The sequence below is a fragment of the Schistocerca gregaria genome, chromosome 8 (assembly GCF_023897955.1).
Source record: "Schistocerca gregaria isolate iqSchGreg1 chromosome 8, iqSchGreg1.2, whole genome shotgun sequence".
Classification (NCBI taxonomy): Eukaryota; Metazoa; Arthropoda; class Insecta; order Orthoptera; family Acrididae; genus Schistocerca; species Schistocerca gregaria.
This window is the reverse complement of record NC_064927.1, coordinates 91,171,461-91,187,907: the sequence shown is the minus strand read 5'-3', so window position 1 is coordinate 91,187,907 and position 16,447 is coordinate 91,171,461. Positions and strand designations below refer to the sequence as shown.

At 44.6% G+C, this 16,447-nt stretch overlaps 1 non-coding gene across 1 annotated transcript; it reads left to right on the top strand.

The window, feature by feature from the left end:
* The first annotated feature begins 14,274 nt into the window (after positions 1-14,274).
* Trnas-uga (transfer RNA serine (anticodon UGA)) lies at positions 14,275-14,349 on the top strand. The gene has a single exon. It is a non-coding gene; the product is annotated as a tRNA-Ser (tRNA).
* Positions 14,350-16,447: the final 2,098 nt, after the last annotated feature.

The following is a 16,447-nucleotide window of genomic DNA, read 5'->3' as shown; positions in this document are numbered from 1 at the left end:
CACAGTGCCTCTTAACCGTACACCTATGCACCAGTGCCCCAAGTGTGCGTATCTGTAATTGCGAGCTAGTTCGCGTAGACCTGTTGCACCACCCACGCGGGACGTACCTGGCACACATGCGCGGTAGACGCTAATATCGGGCGAAACACAAGGGGGCGCCTTGTTACATACTGGAACGCCATTCTTTCAAAATACTTATGTGACCTCAAGGCTCCTACTCAATAAGAAATTGTTTTTTATCATTACTTATTAAGTAATTGTTATTCTCTTATGTAGGTTAGTACTGTTGTGAATTATAGACTCAGCAGTTAGTTTTATATTACCACACTTGGTTACACAGTTACATGTATATATAAATTTACATTTATACACCAATTTGCACATGGAGGAGCTACTTGTTTTTGGGGCTATTGCCCTGGCAGTGGCAGTAAATATTCTTTTTAGCGCAGAACGACGACACAGCCAGACGTTGAGTCCGATCTTGGCTGAGGAGGAGGAACGAAGGTAGGGGATTATATTCACTGGTTATGAAAGATCCGCAAGAATTTCATAACTTCGAGAAGCTGCTGTTTATGACAGTAGACGGATTCAGGAAGTTTGACACAGTCATGAAGGAGGCTATCTTACATTCTCAAAAGTAAGAATTATATGTTTATACGTTTTGTGATCATATCGGCCTGGATCACTAATAAAATACCGGTAAACGACCTGTTATGTTGCAGGCTGTTTGTAACATTACGTTTCCTGGCGAATGGAGAATCTTTTAAGAGCCTGGCTTTTAGCCACAAAATAGCACAGCCCATCATTTCAAAACTTGCTGTGGACGTATGTACAGCAGCGCATGAAAGGTGTTATTTTTCCCAAGTTTTGAATATATATGTAAGTGCTACTGAGTGTTTTTCAGTCCTCGTCTATCGCACTGGAGGAAACTGCCAGTTTCTCTTTTCAGGCATGCTGAAATAAACAAGAGATGCATTAAAAGCAAACATGAACTTTCGTAAGCTAAGGCATTACGATACAAGTCGAAAATCACCGTGTGACGTTATATGCATATTACTTAGAAATAAACGATTGCCGACGTATCGCGTTATGATATAGCGAGTCACACGTTTTGTGATCATATCGGCCTAGATCACCAATAAAATACCGGTAAACGATCTATTATGTTGCAGGCTGTTTGTAACATTACGTTTCCTGGCGAATGGAGAATCTTTTAAGAGCCTGGCTTCCTTTGCTGAATGCCTGAATTACGACACTTAACGCCTCTTTGATACTTTTCATACGAAGTAATCAATAGAAAAAATGCTTTCACAAACAGCTAATATAAAAGAAAGTCTACTGGCAAAAAAAGTTATTTCTCTGCATTCATGAGAACCTAATTTCTGAAAAAAAAGTGGAAAATCCCCAAGATAGAACCCGAAATTAGCAACTAGCGCGAATTGACGGCAGTTTAGAACTGCCGACTGTTCTGCTAATTATCGTAGTTTCGCCCCTTTTGCCGCTAGATGGCTGTCGTGCTAGACCAGTACCGTCCGCTGCGCATCGTCGTGTCAGGCCAACATCGACTCAGAGGAAGGCCTCGGCGCTTGTTGGGGACGTCACGTCAGCTAGGCACGGCGAACGCCAGGTCTGTTGCAGGTACACTCGTAATGGTGGTGTCTTCCTCTCTGACACAGTAAAATGTGAAACTATTGGCGGTAGTTGACCAACACACAGTTCTGAGAGATTTCTGCAATCAATTAATTGTGCAATTCATTACACTTCTTAACAAATAGTGTACTCCTGAACTTAAATTTGCACCTGTTTTAAGGATTGACATACAAAAACAACTTCATGGTCCAGCAGCAACGGAATTCGTGCTTCTTTACCTTATCTGTACATCTGAGGAAGTTACGTTTGTACTGGGTTGCTTTTACAAGAAACTGTGAACATATTGGTGCTCTTCTTTAGGTATCTTGGTTGACTATGGGGTGGGGATCACTGAACGTTAATGAAATATCTTGCGATTGTACACGTTGTGGGAGGAGGTGGGGGACAGAAGAAGAGGCAAAAGAGAGATACTTGTTTTATCAAATAATTTTTTTTATCTCATATAGTTCCTCCTTTTAGTTGCAAGAGGGGAATATTTATCTTTTCTAAAGTGCATGTTTAAAAAAGATTAAGCTCAGCAGTACTTTCGACGCATGAAGCTATTTTGTTTCCTGTTTAGAATTCCTTTCGTTGAAAAAGACTGTAATCTAATGACTGGCAACAGTTGGACATTTACACATGTAAATTAGTTCACCTTTCCAGTGAAGATGTGAAACGAAAATAAATAAATAAATAAAAGAAACGAGTTCATTGGAAGGGGGCAAGTTTCGATAACAAAATGGGTCAACTAAATATAGTTTCTTGAATGTAAAATTTCCGAAGCTTGCAATGGGGCAAAGCATCTTCTCATATTGATCTACGTTTGTTTCGACAGAATTCAGTAATACAGAAATATGATCTTCACTTGTAGCTTTACGATAGTAAGAAAATCTTTCACCTAAATAAAACTGCAGAATCCAAAACAATACCAAACATTTTGTCCAAAAATAAGAGATTTATAGTGACAAGCACGGCCAGGCGTTTCTGCCTGCAACAGACCTGGCGTTCGCCGTGCAAAGCTGACGTGACGTCACCAGAAAGCGCCGAGGCTTCCTTTGGGTCGGTGTTGGTAATCCCCACCTAAAACTATGTGGGGTGAGCGGCAGGTTGCACTCGGCACCCTGGTGCGGGACCGGCTGTAAGCCGCGTCCCTGTGTAGCCCTGTGAGCGCCGCCAGGCTGGCAGAGCAGGGAGGTGCCGGGTGCGGCGGGCCCCACTGCTGTCTGGCCCCTAAGCTGGCCGAGGCAGTGGCGCTACGTCACCGCTGCGACGTCACGCGCATGTGGCAGGCAGCTGGACGCCTCAACCAGAGGATCACTGCGGAGAGTCTTACTGAAAAGCCCGAAACTGTCTCTCTGGCTCCGGTATTCTTCAGCGACTAAAAATGACAGGAAACAAAATTAATGTGCCTACGTGCACACAATTTACAGGGCTGCTTTTTAACCACTTATTATCTCGACTCGAGAATTCCGCTCTGATTTAGGAGGAGTTGTTAAGGAACAACGTCTTCAATAGACATATGGATGGACTTCTTTCTCCCTTCTATCAGACATTTTGTTTCTATATATAGATGGTCAAAAAGTCTCACAGCTGCGTGCGTTCGTCGCCCCTTTTCTGTGCGGAAGCTAGATTCATTAAAGGTAAAGACAGATCATTTTTCCTTCTGGTATTGGATTTCTGAATACCTCTCTTGCTTTTAAGTGCATTGTTGTTGTTGTTGTTGTTGTTCTGGTGTTCAGTCCTGAGACTGGTTTGATGCAGCTCTCCATGTTCCTCTATCCTGTGCAAGCTTCTTCATCTCCTAGTACCTACTGCAACCTACATCCTTCTGAATCTGCTTAGTGTATTCATCTCTTGGTCTCCCTCTACAATTTTTACCCTCGACGCTGCCCTCCAATACTAAATTGGTGATCCTTGGTGCCTCAGAACATGTCCTACCAACCGATCCCTTCTTCTGGTCAAGTCGTGCCACAAACTTCTCTTCTCCCCATTCCTATTCAACACCTCCTCATTAGTTATGTGACCTACCCATCTAATCGTCAGCATTTTTCTGTAGCACCACATTTCGAAAGCTTCTATTCTCTTCTTGTTCAAACTATTTATCGTCCACATTTCACTTCCATACATGGCTACTCTCCATACAAATACTTTCAGAAACGACTTCCTGACACTTAAATCTGTACTCGATGTTAACAAATTTCTCTTCTTCAGGAACGCTTTCCTTGCCATTGCCAGTCTACATTTTATATCCTCTCTACTTCGACCATCATCAGTTATTTTGCTCCCCAAATAGCAAAACTCCTTTACTACTTTAGGTGTCTCATTTCCTAATCTAATTTCCTCACCATCACCCGACTTAATTCGAATACATTCCATTATCCTCGTTTTGCTTTTGTTGATGTTCATCTTAAGTCCTCCTTTCAAGATCCTATCCATTCCGTTTAACTGCTCCTCCAAGTCCTTTGCTGTCTATGACAGAATTACGATGTCATCGGCGAACCTCAAAGTTTTTATTTCTTCTCAATGGATTTTAACACCTACTCTAAATTTTCTTTTGTTTCCTTCACTGCTTGCTCAATATACAGATTGAATAACATTGGGGAGAGACTAGAAACCTCACTCCCTAACCAACAACTGCTCCCCTATGATGCCCCTCGACTCTTATAATTGCCATCTGGTTTCTGTACAAATTGTAAATAGCTTTTCGCTCCCTGTATTTTACCCCTGCCACCTTCAGAATTTGAAAGACAGTATTCCAGTCAACATTGTCAAAAGATTTCTCTAAGTCTACAAATGCTAGAAACGTAGGTTTGCCGTTCCTTAATCTAGCTTCTAAGATAAGTCGTAGGGTCAGTATTGCCTCACGTGTCCCAATATTTCTACGGAATCCAAACTGATCTTCCCCGTGGTCGGCTTCTACTAGTTTTTCCATTCGCCTGTAAAGAATTAGCGTTAGTATTTTGCAGCTGTGACTTATTAAACTGATAGTTTGGTAATTTTGAAATCTGTCAACACCTGCTTTCTTTGGGATTGGAATTATTATATTCTTCTTGAAGTCTGAGGGTATTTCGCCTGTTTCATACATCTTGCTCACCAGATGGTAGAGTTTTGTCAGGACTGGCTCTCCCAAGGCCGTCAGTAGTTCCAGTGGAATGTTGTCTACTCCGAGGGCCTTGTTTCGACTCAGGTCTTTGACTGCTCTGTCAAACTCTTCACGCATTATCGTATCTCCCATTTCATCTTCATCTACATCCTCTTCCATTTCCATAATATTGTCCTCAAGTACATCGCCCTTTATATACTCCTTCCACCTTCCTGCTTTCCCTTCTTTGCTTAGAACTGGGTTTCCAAATGAGCACTTTATATTCATACAAGTGGCTCTTTTTTCTCCAAAGTTCTCTTTAATTTACCTGGAGGCAGTATCTGTCTTACCCATAGTGAGATAAGCCTCTACATCCTTACATTTGTCCCCTAGCAATCCCTGTTTAGACATTTTGCACTTCCTCTCAATCTCATTTTTGAGACGTTCGTATTTCTTTTTGCCTGCTTCATTTACTGCATTTTTATGTTTCCTCCTTTCATCAATTAAATGCAATATTTCTTCTGTTACCCAAGGATTTCTACTAGCCCTCGTCTTTTCACCTGCTTGATCCTCTGATGCCTTCACTACTTCATCCCTCAAAGCTACCCATTCTTCTTCTACTGTACTTCTTTCCCCCAATGCTGTCAATTGTTCCCTTATGCTCTCCCTGAAACTCTGTACAACCTCTGGTTCTTTTAGTTTATCCAGGTCCCATCTCTTTTTTAAATTCCCATCTTTTTGCAGTTTCTTCAATTTTAATCTACAGGTCATAACCAATAGATTGTGGTCAAAGTCCTCATCTGCCCCTGGAAATGTCTTACAATTTAATACCTGGTTCCTAAATATCTGTCTTACCATTATATAATCTATCTGAAACCTGTCAGTATCTTTAGGCTTCTTCCGCGTATACAACCTTCTTTTATGATTCTTGAACCAAGTGTTGGCTGTGATTAAGTTGTGCTCTGTGTAAAATTCTACCAGACAGCTTCCTCTTTCATTTCTTAGCCCCAATCCATATTCATCTACTACGTTTCCTTCTCTCCCTTTTCCTACTACCGAATTCCACTCACCCATGACTATTAAATTATCATCACCCTTCACTATCTCAATAATTTCTTTTATTTGATCATACATTTCTTCAATTTCTTCGTCATCTGCAGAGCTATTTGGCATATAAACTTGTACTACTGTAGTAGGTGTGGGCTTCGTATCTATCTTGGCCACAATAATGCGATCACTATGCTGTTTGTAGTAGCTTACCCGCACTCCTTTTTTCCTATTCATTATTAAACCTACAATGCGTTACCCCTATTTGATTTTGTGTTTATAAACCTGTATTCACCTGACCAGAAGTATTGTTCCTCCTGCCACCGAACTTCACTAATTCCCACTATATCTAACTTTAACCTATCCATTTCCCTTTTTAAATTTTCTAACCTACCTGCCCAATTAAGGGATCTGACATTCCACACTCCGATCCGTAGAACGCCAGTTTTCTTTCTCCTAATAACGACATCTTCTTGAGTAGTCCCTGCCCGGAGATCCGAATGGGGGGCTATTTTACCTACGGCATATTTTACCCAAGAGGACGCCATCATCATTAAGTCATACAGTAAAACTGCATGCCCTTCGGAAAGATTACGGCCGTAGTTTCCCCTTGCTTTCAGCCGTTCGCAGTACCAGCACAGCCAGGCCGTTTTGGTTAGTGTTACAAGGCCAGATCAGTCAATCATCCAGACTGTTGAGTCTAACGCACGGCTTTCCGGGCGGGAAGGAGCGCCTTGTCCCCGGCACGATTTGTGTCGAGGTGCTGTGAACCGGCCAGTCTATGCATGGCTTTTAGGCGGTTTTCCATCCGCTTCGACGAATGCGGGCTGGTTCCTCTTATTCCACCTCAGTTACACTATGTCGGCTATTGCTGATCAAACAAGTTCTCCAAGTACGCGTACACCACCATTACTGTACCACGCAAATGTCGAGTTTACACTCGTCTGGTGTGATACATTACCTGGGGGGTCCACCTGGGCCGAACCGTACAGTAACCCTGGGTTCGGTGTGGGGCGGAGGAGGGCTGAAGTGGACTGCGGTAGTCGTCGTGGGGTTGTGGACCATTGCGGCTGCGGCGGGGACGGAGCCTCTCCGTTGTTTCTAGGTCCCCGGTTAACATACAATACAATACAATACAATACAATAATATGACGTAGTGGTTCATTTTTCCAGATGCCTAAAGATAATTATACCTTCAAGATGTACATGTGCGACCTGCAGACAGAACACTCATTAAAAATTTTCCCATTCTATCGTGGCAGGGCGCTACAGCAATCCATTTAAAAGTTTCAGAACAAAAACAGATTATTTGCGCGCCACCCCGGTTTTGTCAGCCTGGTCCTATTACTGCCACGCCGGAGGCGGCTGCTGTGCTCAAGGTCTACTTTGTGGTTGAGCTGTTTCACACGGGTGGATTGTGTGCTCGGTTACATTGGTGTTTCTTTTACGTTATATGTGGTTTTACGACTGATGGGTCAATTATCCAGCTACTTTTACTGTTTTACATTTATGTGGTTTTATGACTGATGGGTCACGTATCCAGGTGCTTTTACAGAATCTGATGATGTCCAAATGGGCAAAACGCGTCATTGACATTAAATAATATCGCAGCCGAGACTGTTTTCGTTCTGAAATAATTTTAATTACTTTATTTTGTATGATAAATACATTTTGCCTATGTGAGCAGTTATCCCAGAACGTTACCCCGTGCGATACAGTATCAATAAATGAAAATATGCACAATGTGTTAACTTGATGACTTCTATGTCACCGAAGATGGCAATTATGGTAGTGGCAGAAGTAGCCGGACATAAACGTACTACTGGGCCTATCGTAGGCTTTTTCCACTTTAGGTTTTCGTCAGTATTCACATACAAGTACTTATAATTTTCTACTCTGTTTTTTATTTCTCGTTGATACACAACGGTAATAGAAGGTGGCAGTACGAAGCTCGATGAACTGCGTTTTTTCAGGGTGAGCCCCTTGGACTATGGGAAAACTAGAAAAGAAAAGAATCAAAAAGTTTGAGATGTATTGTTATAGAAGAGTGTTGAAAATAGGGTAGCTGGTTAAATTATACGAGCAAGTTCTCTACAGAACTGGTGAGGGTAAGGACATGTGGTAGCCTGCCGGAGTGGCCGAGCGGTTCTAGGCGCTACAGTCTGGAACCGCGCGACCGGCAAGATCGTAGGTTAGTTAGGTTTAAGTCGTTCTACGTTCTAGAGGACTGATGACCTCAGAAGCTAGGTCCCATAGTGCTCAGAGCCATTTGACCATTTTGACATGTGGTAAACATTGAAAAGGGGAGGGAAGAGAGTATAGGACGTGTGTTACTACACGAAAAAATAACTTTCATGGTAATTGAGGGAGCTGTAGAGGTTTTAGATGGTAGAGGAAGGCAGAGACATGGATACAAACAACAAATGATTGAGGATGTAGAGTGAAAATGAAGGGAAGGGGGGGGGGTGACACAGGAGTATAAATCAGGAGTTTTTGGCCGGTCGCATCAGACCACTCAGGAGCCATATGACGAAAAAAATCTAAGTTCATGGCTGGCGTCGTACTGACCTTCCTGAAGCTGCCACAGCAAATCGCTTGGATACTCCTCGGGTGCACCGTCGTCGCCTGTAATGGATTTCTAGCGATTCAGCAGCACAGACAGCATCCAGCTTTCTGCCAGGGGTGTCTGCCGCCCCGTGGTAGTCAGGGCGACACGCGATGTAATTAACGAGCCACTTGCAAAATCTTGCAAAATTTCCCTCCGAGGTTTCATGCAAAACTAGAGTTAATTAAACTGCGCTGCACAAGTCGCGGATAACACTGAGCAACTTGTGCATGCATAAGAAATTTGCATATCTTAGCGGAGAAAAATAAAAAATGTGTTTGTTCGCCCGCAGTTATGCAAATTCTTCAAGAATATCATTCTCACAGGACATTAAAAATTCCTTCTTCGTATCTACTACCTTCATTCCTAGTACAAAGAACGATTAGTACTTACGAAGTTTCATAGACAAATTATTTAAGAATATGCAAGTTATAAAGGAGATAGTTCAAGTTAGAACGGGTGGACACAGATACGGGACTCCAAAACTCAACACATCTCCATGCGTAGTAGGACGTAGGAAAACCGCTAAAAATTCAAAACAGCTTCCAGTCGTCTCGGAATTGACGTAATATATACAGATCCAGTACGGTTTTCTAGGGGATATTGTATCATTCTTGCTGCAAAATAGTGGCAAATTGAAGTAACGACGTTGGACTTGGATAGCGATCACGCACTATTCTCTCCAAAGTAACCGCAAAAACTCAGTGGTATCGAGATCTGGCGAGTATGGTGGCCAGGTGAGAGGCGACAGTTCATCGTCTTGCTCTTAAAACCAATCCTAGACGATGCGACTTCTGTGGAGACAGACTCTGTCCTCTTGGAACACAGCACCACAATTGGGGAAGAAAGATTGTACCCTAGCGTGGACCTGTTGAGATAAATGGTCACGTAATTCTTGGCAGTGGAGTGAATTTGTAGAGCAGCCAGTGGGGCCCATAGAGCACCACGCTATGATTACCCAAACTTTCGAACCCTCGACTTGTTCCACCTTTGTGACGTAAAATCAGCGAGATGTTGGATACAGTGTGAAACAACACTCGTCCGACCAACTTACTAGGTTGTTGCGTAAGTTCTTAGAGATTTTTCATAAGTTTAATAAACGCCACAGATACACAAAACAGAGAATCGAGTCAACAATAATACATTCTCCACTATTTACACCGTCTGCCAATACTGGGACAACTTTTAGATTCAGCGACTGTAGAAAATCACGTGGTTTTCAGGCGAAGAACTCATCGCACCCATTTTCGGAGCACATTTTCATCCGGAAGGGAAGTGGTTGTTAGACCGAGGTGGAAAAGGCGAACATCTGAGGCCGCACGATGTTGAATGAGGTGGGTGCGTAATGACTTCCCAACTCTTGTATAGTTTTTTTCTTTTTTTGCCACACTAGCAGGATGCGGGTCATAGAATAGCAGCCTTCCTGGTCGTTGTTCTTGGATTGCGTCCTCAAGACGTCTCAGTTATTGACAATAAATGTCAGCAGTGACGGTTACAACTCTGGGAACAATTCGTAGTACACTACACCCTCGCAGTTCCACGATATCCGTAGCATTATCTTTTGTGGCCCCCCATGAACCATGGACCTTGCCTCTGGTGGGGAGGCTTGCATGCCTCAGCGATACAGATAGCCGTACCGTAGATGTAACCACAACGGAAGGGTATCTGTTGAGAGGCCAGACAAACGTGTGCTTCCTCAAAAGGGGCAGCAGCCTTGTCAGTAGTTGCAAGGGCAACTGGCTGGATGATAGACTGATCTGGCCTTGTAACAATAACCAAAACGGCCTTGCTGTGCTGGTACTGCGAACGGCTGAAAGCAAGGGGAAACTACGGCCGTAATTTTTCCCGAGGGCATGCAGCTTTACTGTATGATTAAATGATGATGGCGTCCTCTTGGATAAAATATTCAGGAGGTAAAATAGTCCCCCATTCGGATCTCCGGGCGGGGACTACTCAAGAGAGTGTCGTTATCAGGAGAAAGAAAACTGGCGTTCTACGGATCGGAGCGTGGAATGTCAGATCCCTTAATCGGGCAGGTAGGTTAGAAAATTTAAAAAGGAAATGGATAAGTTAAAGTTAGATGTAGTGGGAATTAGTGAAGTTCGGTGGCAGGAGGAACAAGACTTCTGGTCAGGTGACTACAGGGTTATAAACACAAAATCAAATAGGGGTAATGCAGGAGTAGGTTTAATAATGAATAGGAAAATAGGAATGCGAGTAAGCTACTACAAACAGCATAGTGTACGCATTATTGTGGCTAAGATAGCTACGAAGCCCACACCTACTACAGTAGTACAAGATTATATGCCAACTACCTCTACAGATGACGAAGAAATTGAAGAAATGTGATGAAATAAAAGAAAATATTCAGATAGTGAAGGGAGATAAAAATTTAATAGTCATGGGTGACTGGAATTAGAGTGTAGGATGGCCTATTACAACTGTGTGTCACGATTTTATGAATAATAGCGTATACATATGTTCATATATCATGCTTTATTCGAATGAAACAGTGAAAACTATTAAGAACAGCATGACATAGGCAGAAGAATATGTCCCCTAATGTTACATACAGTTTTAATGATATACAATATCTCTCTTTGAGCCACTTACATAGTTAACATGATAACTGTCAATTGTTAACGTATGTCCTATTTTTTTAATAATAGTACGTTTCTTCTACTCATTGTACAGGGGCCTGAAGGTGGCATCAATGTAATGCCGAAACTGGTAGCACATAGAAGTTCATAAAATAAAATAAATTTCTACAGTACATACTGCTGTTGGTAAATTATTGCATCAAGAAATGATACAGGATTTGGGGCGGACATCATTAAAACAAAATCGTTTTCCTTTGCGGCGGAATATTCTCACGAAATTCTAGTCACCAACTTTCTCCTTCGAATGCGAAAATATGTTGTTGTTGATCAGCATAATAAAATAAGGGAAATCAGAATTCGCACCGAAAGATATAGGTGCTCGTTTCTCTCTCGCGCGCTGTGCGAGAATTATTGTGAAGGTGTTTCGATGAAACCCTCTGCCAGGCACTTAAATGTGATTTGCACAGTATGGATGTAGATGCAGATGTAAATGTGGAAATAAAACTCCGACATACTGCACTCAGAAGTGTGCAGAACTCAGTTCTGACCGCGACTGAGAACGGCATCGTATTGAGCATACTGCGCAGCTCCAGTACAACTGCGGCACGTGTAGATCAGGCAAGAATCTGCTGTGTTCCACACTGCATTTCACTCTGGTTTTCCTTACTTTTGTCCGACCACTGTATTTGTTTAAAGTTTACTGTCATGTGAAAATATGACTCACACGTCGAACCCACCATTGGGTTTTAATGTGAAATCCAGTCCACAGTGGCACTATAGCCTAGAATATTTTATTAACTGTGACATTTCCGCCCGTGAAAGTTTACATTTTACGATTGTGAAAATGTGATTTCAGTAACCTGTGATGCACCTGACGCTTGAGCAGTTTACATTCGTCTGCGCCCCGGATCTCACAAGTTCTTCGTCGGTAGCTGCACTAGGGGACGTCACCCGGTGCCTGAGGCTCGCCGGCACTTTGTGTGGCCTTGGTTCGCGTTGCCGCCGCTCCGGGCACTCCCGTTAATCGCTAAGTGGAATCCTATCCGGCCGCCGTCTGTATAAAAACGCCTTTATTGGCCATAACGGCGGCAGCGGCGCGCCAAGCTTGTAGCACGTGCGCTTTATGGGGGGAGTGGCCCCTAATATTTTCTAAGTAGAGCGTCGCAGCTTTATAGCCCGTCCAGCTTATCAGGCGGCAACCGACAGGGGGGCGGCGCCTCGCAGGTCGCGAGTTGTTCATCCAGAGCCACTGACTGCTGCACTCGCCGCACGAACGTCGCATCGGCGTTTCTAGACGACCACCAAAACCGTTCAATTTTTTTTATTACGGAAGAAAGGCAGATGGCTTTTGACGTCCCCTCACTACAGTACACTTGTTCGCCCACTGTTTGAATACTGCTCAGCAGTGTGGGATCCGCACCAGATAGGGTTGATAGAAGAGATAGAGAAGATCCAACGGAGAGCAGCCCGCTTCGTTACAGGATCATTTAGTAATCGCGAAAGCGTTACGGAAATGATAGATAAGCTCCAGTGGAAGACTCTGCACGAGAGATGCTCAGTAGCTCACCGAAGAGTCAAGCAGTATATTACTCCCTCCTACGTACATCTCGCGAAGAGACCATAAGGATAAAATCAGAGAGATTAGAGCCCACACAGAGGCATACCGACAATCCTTCTTTCCACGAACAAAACGAGACTGGAATAGAAGGGAGAACCGATGGAAGTACTCAGAATCCAGAATGAGATTTTCACTCTGCAGCGGAGTGTGCGCTGATATGAAACTTCCTGGCAGATTAAAACTGTGTGCCCGACCGAGACTCGAACTCGGGACCCTTGCCTTTCGCGGGCAAGTGCACTACCAACTGAGCCACCGAAGCACGACTCACGCCCGGTACTCACAGCTTTACTTCCGCTAGTTCCTCGCCTCCTACCTTCCAAACTTTACAGAAGCTCTCCTGCGAACCTTGCAGAACTAGCACTCCTGAAAGAAAGGATATTGCGGAGACATGGCTTAGCCACAGCCTGGGGGATGTTTCCAGAATGAGATTTTCACTCTGCAGCGGAGTGTGCGCTGATATGAAACTTCCTGGCAGATTAAAACTGTGTGCCCGACCGAGACTCGAACTCGGGACCTTTGCCTTTCGCGGGCAAGTGCTCTACCAACTGAGCTACCGAAGCACGACTCACGTCCGGTACTCACAGCAAGTTTCATATCAGCGCACACTCCGCTGCAGAGTGAAAATCTCATTCTGGAAACATCCCCCAGGCTGTGGCTAAGCCATGTCTCCGCAATATCCTTTCTTTCAGGAGTGCTAGTTCTGCAAGGTTCGCAGGAGAGCTTCTGTAAAGTTTGGAAGGTAGGAGACGGATACTGGCAGAAGTAAAGCTGTGAGTACCGGACGTGAGTCGTGCTTCGGTAGCTCAGTTGGTAGAGCACTTGCCCGCGAAAGGCAAAGGTCCCGAGTTCGAGTCTCGGTCGGGCACACAGTTTTAATCTGCCAGGAAGTTTCATATCAGCGCACACTCCGCTGCAGAGTGAAAATCTCATTCTGGAAACATCCTCCAGGCTGTGGCTAAGCCATGTCTCCGCAATATCCTTTCTTTCAGGAGTGCTAGTTCTGCAAGTTTCGCAGAAGAGCTTCTGTAAAGTTTGGAAGGTAGGAGACGGATACTGGCAGAAGTAAAGCTGTGAGTACCGGACGTGAGTCGTGCTTCGGTAGCTCAGTTGGTAGAGCACTTGCCCGCGAAAGGCAAAGGTCCCGAGTTCGAGTCTCGGTCGGGCACACAGTTTTAATCTGCCAGGAAGTTTCATATCAGCGCACACTCCGCTGCAGAGTGAAAATCTCATTCTGGAAACATCCCCCAGGCTGTGGCTAAGCCATGTCTCCGCAATATCCTTTCTTTCAGGAGTGCTAGTTCTGCAAGGTTCGCAGGAGAGCTTCTGTAAAGTTTGGAAGGTAGGAGGCGAGGAACTAGCGGAAGTAAAGCTGTGAGTACCGGGCGTGAGTCGTGCTTCGGTGGCTCAGTTGGTAGAGCACTTGCCCGCGAAAGGCAAAGGTCCTGAGTTCGAGTCTCGGTCGGGCACACAGTTTTAATCTGCCAGGAAGTTTCATATCAGCGCACACTCCGCTGCAGAGTGAAAATCTCATTCTGGAAACATCCCCCAGGCTGTGGCTAAGCCATGTCTCCGCAATATCCTTTCTTTCAGGAGTGCTAGTTCTGCAAGGTTCGCAGGAGAGCTTCTGTAAAGTTTGGAAGGTAGGAGGCGAGGAACTAGCGGAAGTAAAGCTGTGAGTACCGGGCGTGAGTCGTGCTTCGGTGGCTCAGTTGGTAGAGCACTTGCCCGTGAAAGGCAAAGGTCCCGAGTTCGAGTCTCGGTCGGGCACACAGTTTTAATCTGCCAGGAAGTTTCATATCAGCGCACACTCCGCTGCAGAGTGAAAATCTCATTCTGGAAACATCCCCCAGGCTGTGGCTAAGCCATGTCTCCGCAATATCCTTTCTTTCAGGAGTGCTAGTTCTGCAAGTTTCGCAGAAGAGCTTCTGTAAAGTTTGGAAGGTAGGAGACGGATACTGGCAGAAGTAAAGCTGTGAGTACCGGACGTGAGTCGTGCTTCGGTAGCTCAGTTGGTAGAGCACTTGCCCGCGAAAGGCAAATGTCCCGAGTTCGAGTCTCGGTCGGGCACACAGTTTTAATCTGCCAGGAAGTTTCAGTACTCAGAATACCGTCCGCCACACACCGTCAGGTGGCTTGCGGAGTATGGATGTAGATGTAGATGTAGAGACGAAGGAAAAAGATGTGAGGTCATTCTCCTTCACAGGAACTAATAAGTCCAGCAACAGTTGAGGCATAGTACTGTAGGGGGTATAATACGACGGTCGTTCAATAATTAATGCCGCACATTTTTCTTGAGCCGTGGTAAAATTTGCTGTTTTGAAGAGCGCCCCGCAGCGCGTGGTGTAAAGCAGTCGCCATCCGTTCGTGGCGGTGGCGCCGCTGTGGCAATCGCAGCTTTGGTGTCTCTCTCTGGTGGGAAAGGGGAAAGGTTGCCTGTTCACGTGCATTTAAGGGGCGCTATGAGCTCGCCAGTCCGTCAGTCTGGGTCAGTTGGTCAGCCGGGTCAGTGTGGAGCAGGCAGCGTCTCCCTCTCGTTCGCAGTGCTAGTATGTCTGTCGTTCGGGTCAAACTTTAAAGCCGGCAAAATGAGAGTCTTGCCACCTCGCCAGTAACAGGTAGTGGTCGCCCGGTTGGACTGAGTTCCTGCATCTGAGTCTGCGCGTTAGCCAGCCGGTCTGTACGAGTTGCTCAGGCAACGGTCATTGGCGGTTGGATCGAGCGGTTGATCGGTTGGGCACTGAGACACAGGATGACTTGTGAGGTCGCCACGTGAGTCCAGTGGCCCGCGCCGTATAGTGAGGGGTAGTGGCTTCGCGGCCGACACGGGAGCAACAGGAGTCATCCCATGATATCGGTGTGGCCGCTGCAAGCTGCGACCCCGTGAGACGGGAGATCGGCGCGCCTTCCTGCGTCCGTTGAAGCGGCTGGCAGCGGACGGTTCGTGAGAGCGTTTTGGGGGTGTTGCGCCAGGTCTTCGCCAGACATCGCAGTTTATTAGAAGTTAAGTGATTCGTGATATGTTGTTTCATTTACTTGTTTTCTAGTTGTTTTCTTGGTCAGTTTTTCGTACCCAGCTTGCCCATCTGTCTCCCGTCCGCATTTGTCAGGCAGTTAGTGTCTGTGTGTCGGTCTGCCATACGTTAATAGCTGCCTCTGTCATGTTTGTCTGATTCGGTGTTAACGAATTTATTGCTTAAGATGTAAAGGCCGAATTCCTGAAATATGTTTTTATCTTGACAATCATCTTGAGAGGCCGTATATGTCTAATGCAGAGCATGTTTGGCTAACCTTGTATATATTATGTAAGACTGCATTTTATGGTTTTTTATTTAAATGGTTATTTTAGTATATAAAGTTGCCACCCTTCCACCGTAAGTGTTTTTAAAATCAAATTGCACTTTGGTGGGTGCCGAGGTTAATATTTCAATTGTTAGTGTTTTGTACCATTTTCATCTCTCCTACGGGGTGCATAGTCTATGTGCTTGTGTGAGTTGTTCAAATTTTTAGTTTAAAGTAATCTGGTGTGTTGCAGATTTGCACCAGTGTAGTATTTCGGCGAGGTTCTCAATCCGAAAGCTCATACTGTCACAAATTTGTTCTTTCTGTCTCTGAATAAATTGTAACTTGTTGTAACTTGATATTCAGAGGGTGCTTTCTGATTATAATTTTAAATATTTTTCAAAAAAGAAAAAAAAAGAAAAGAAAAGCCATTAACATACATAGACAAATGTCCTTGACGGTGCTTCACATTTGATGTTTGTTCCGTGCGTCGGTGAAGTTTCTAAGCGTTCTGGCAGATGGTAGGGCCGTTGTACAGCATCAAAATGGCGTCTACATACGACTCACAAGTAGTGTGCTGTTATTGA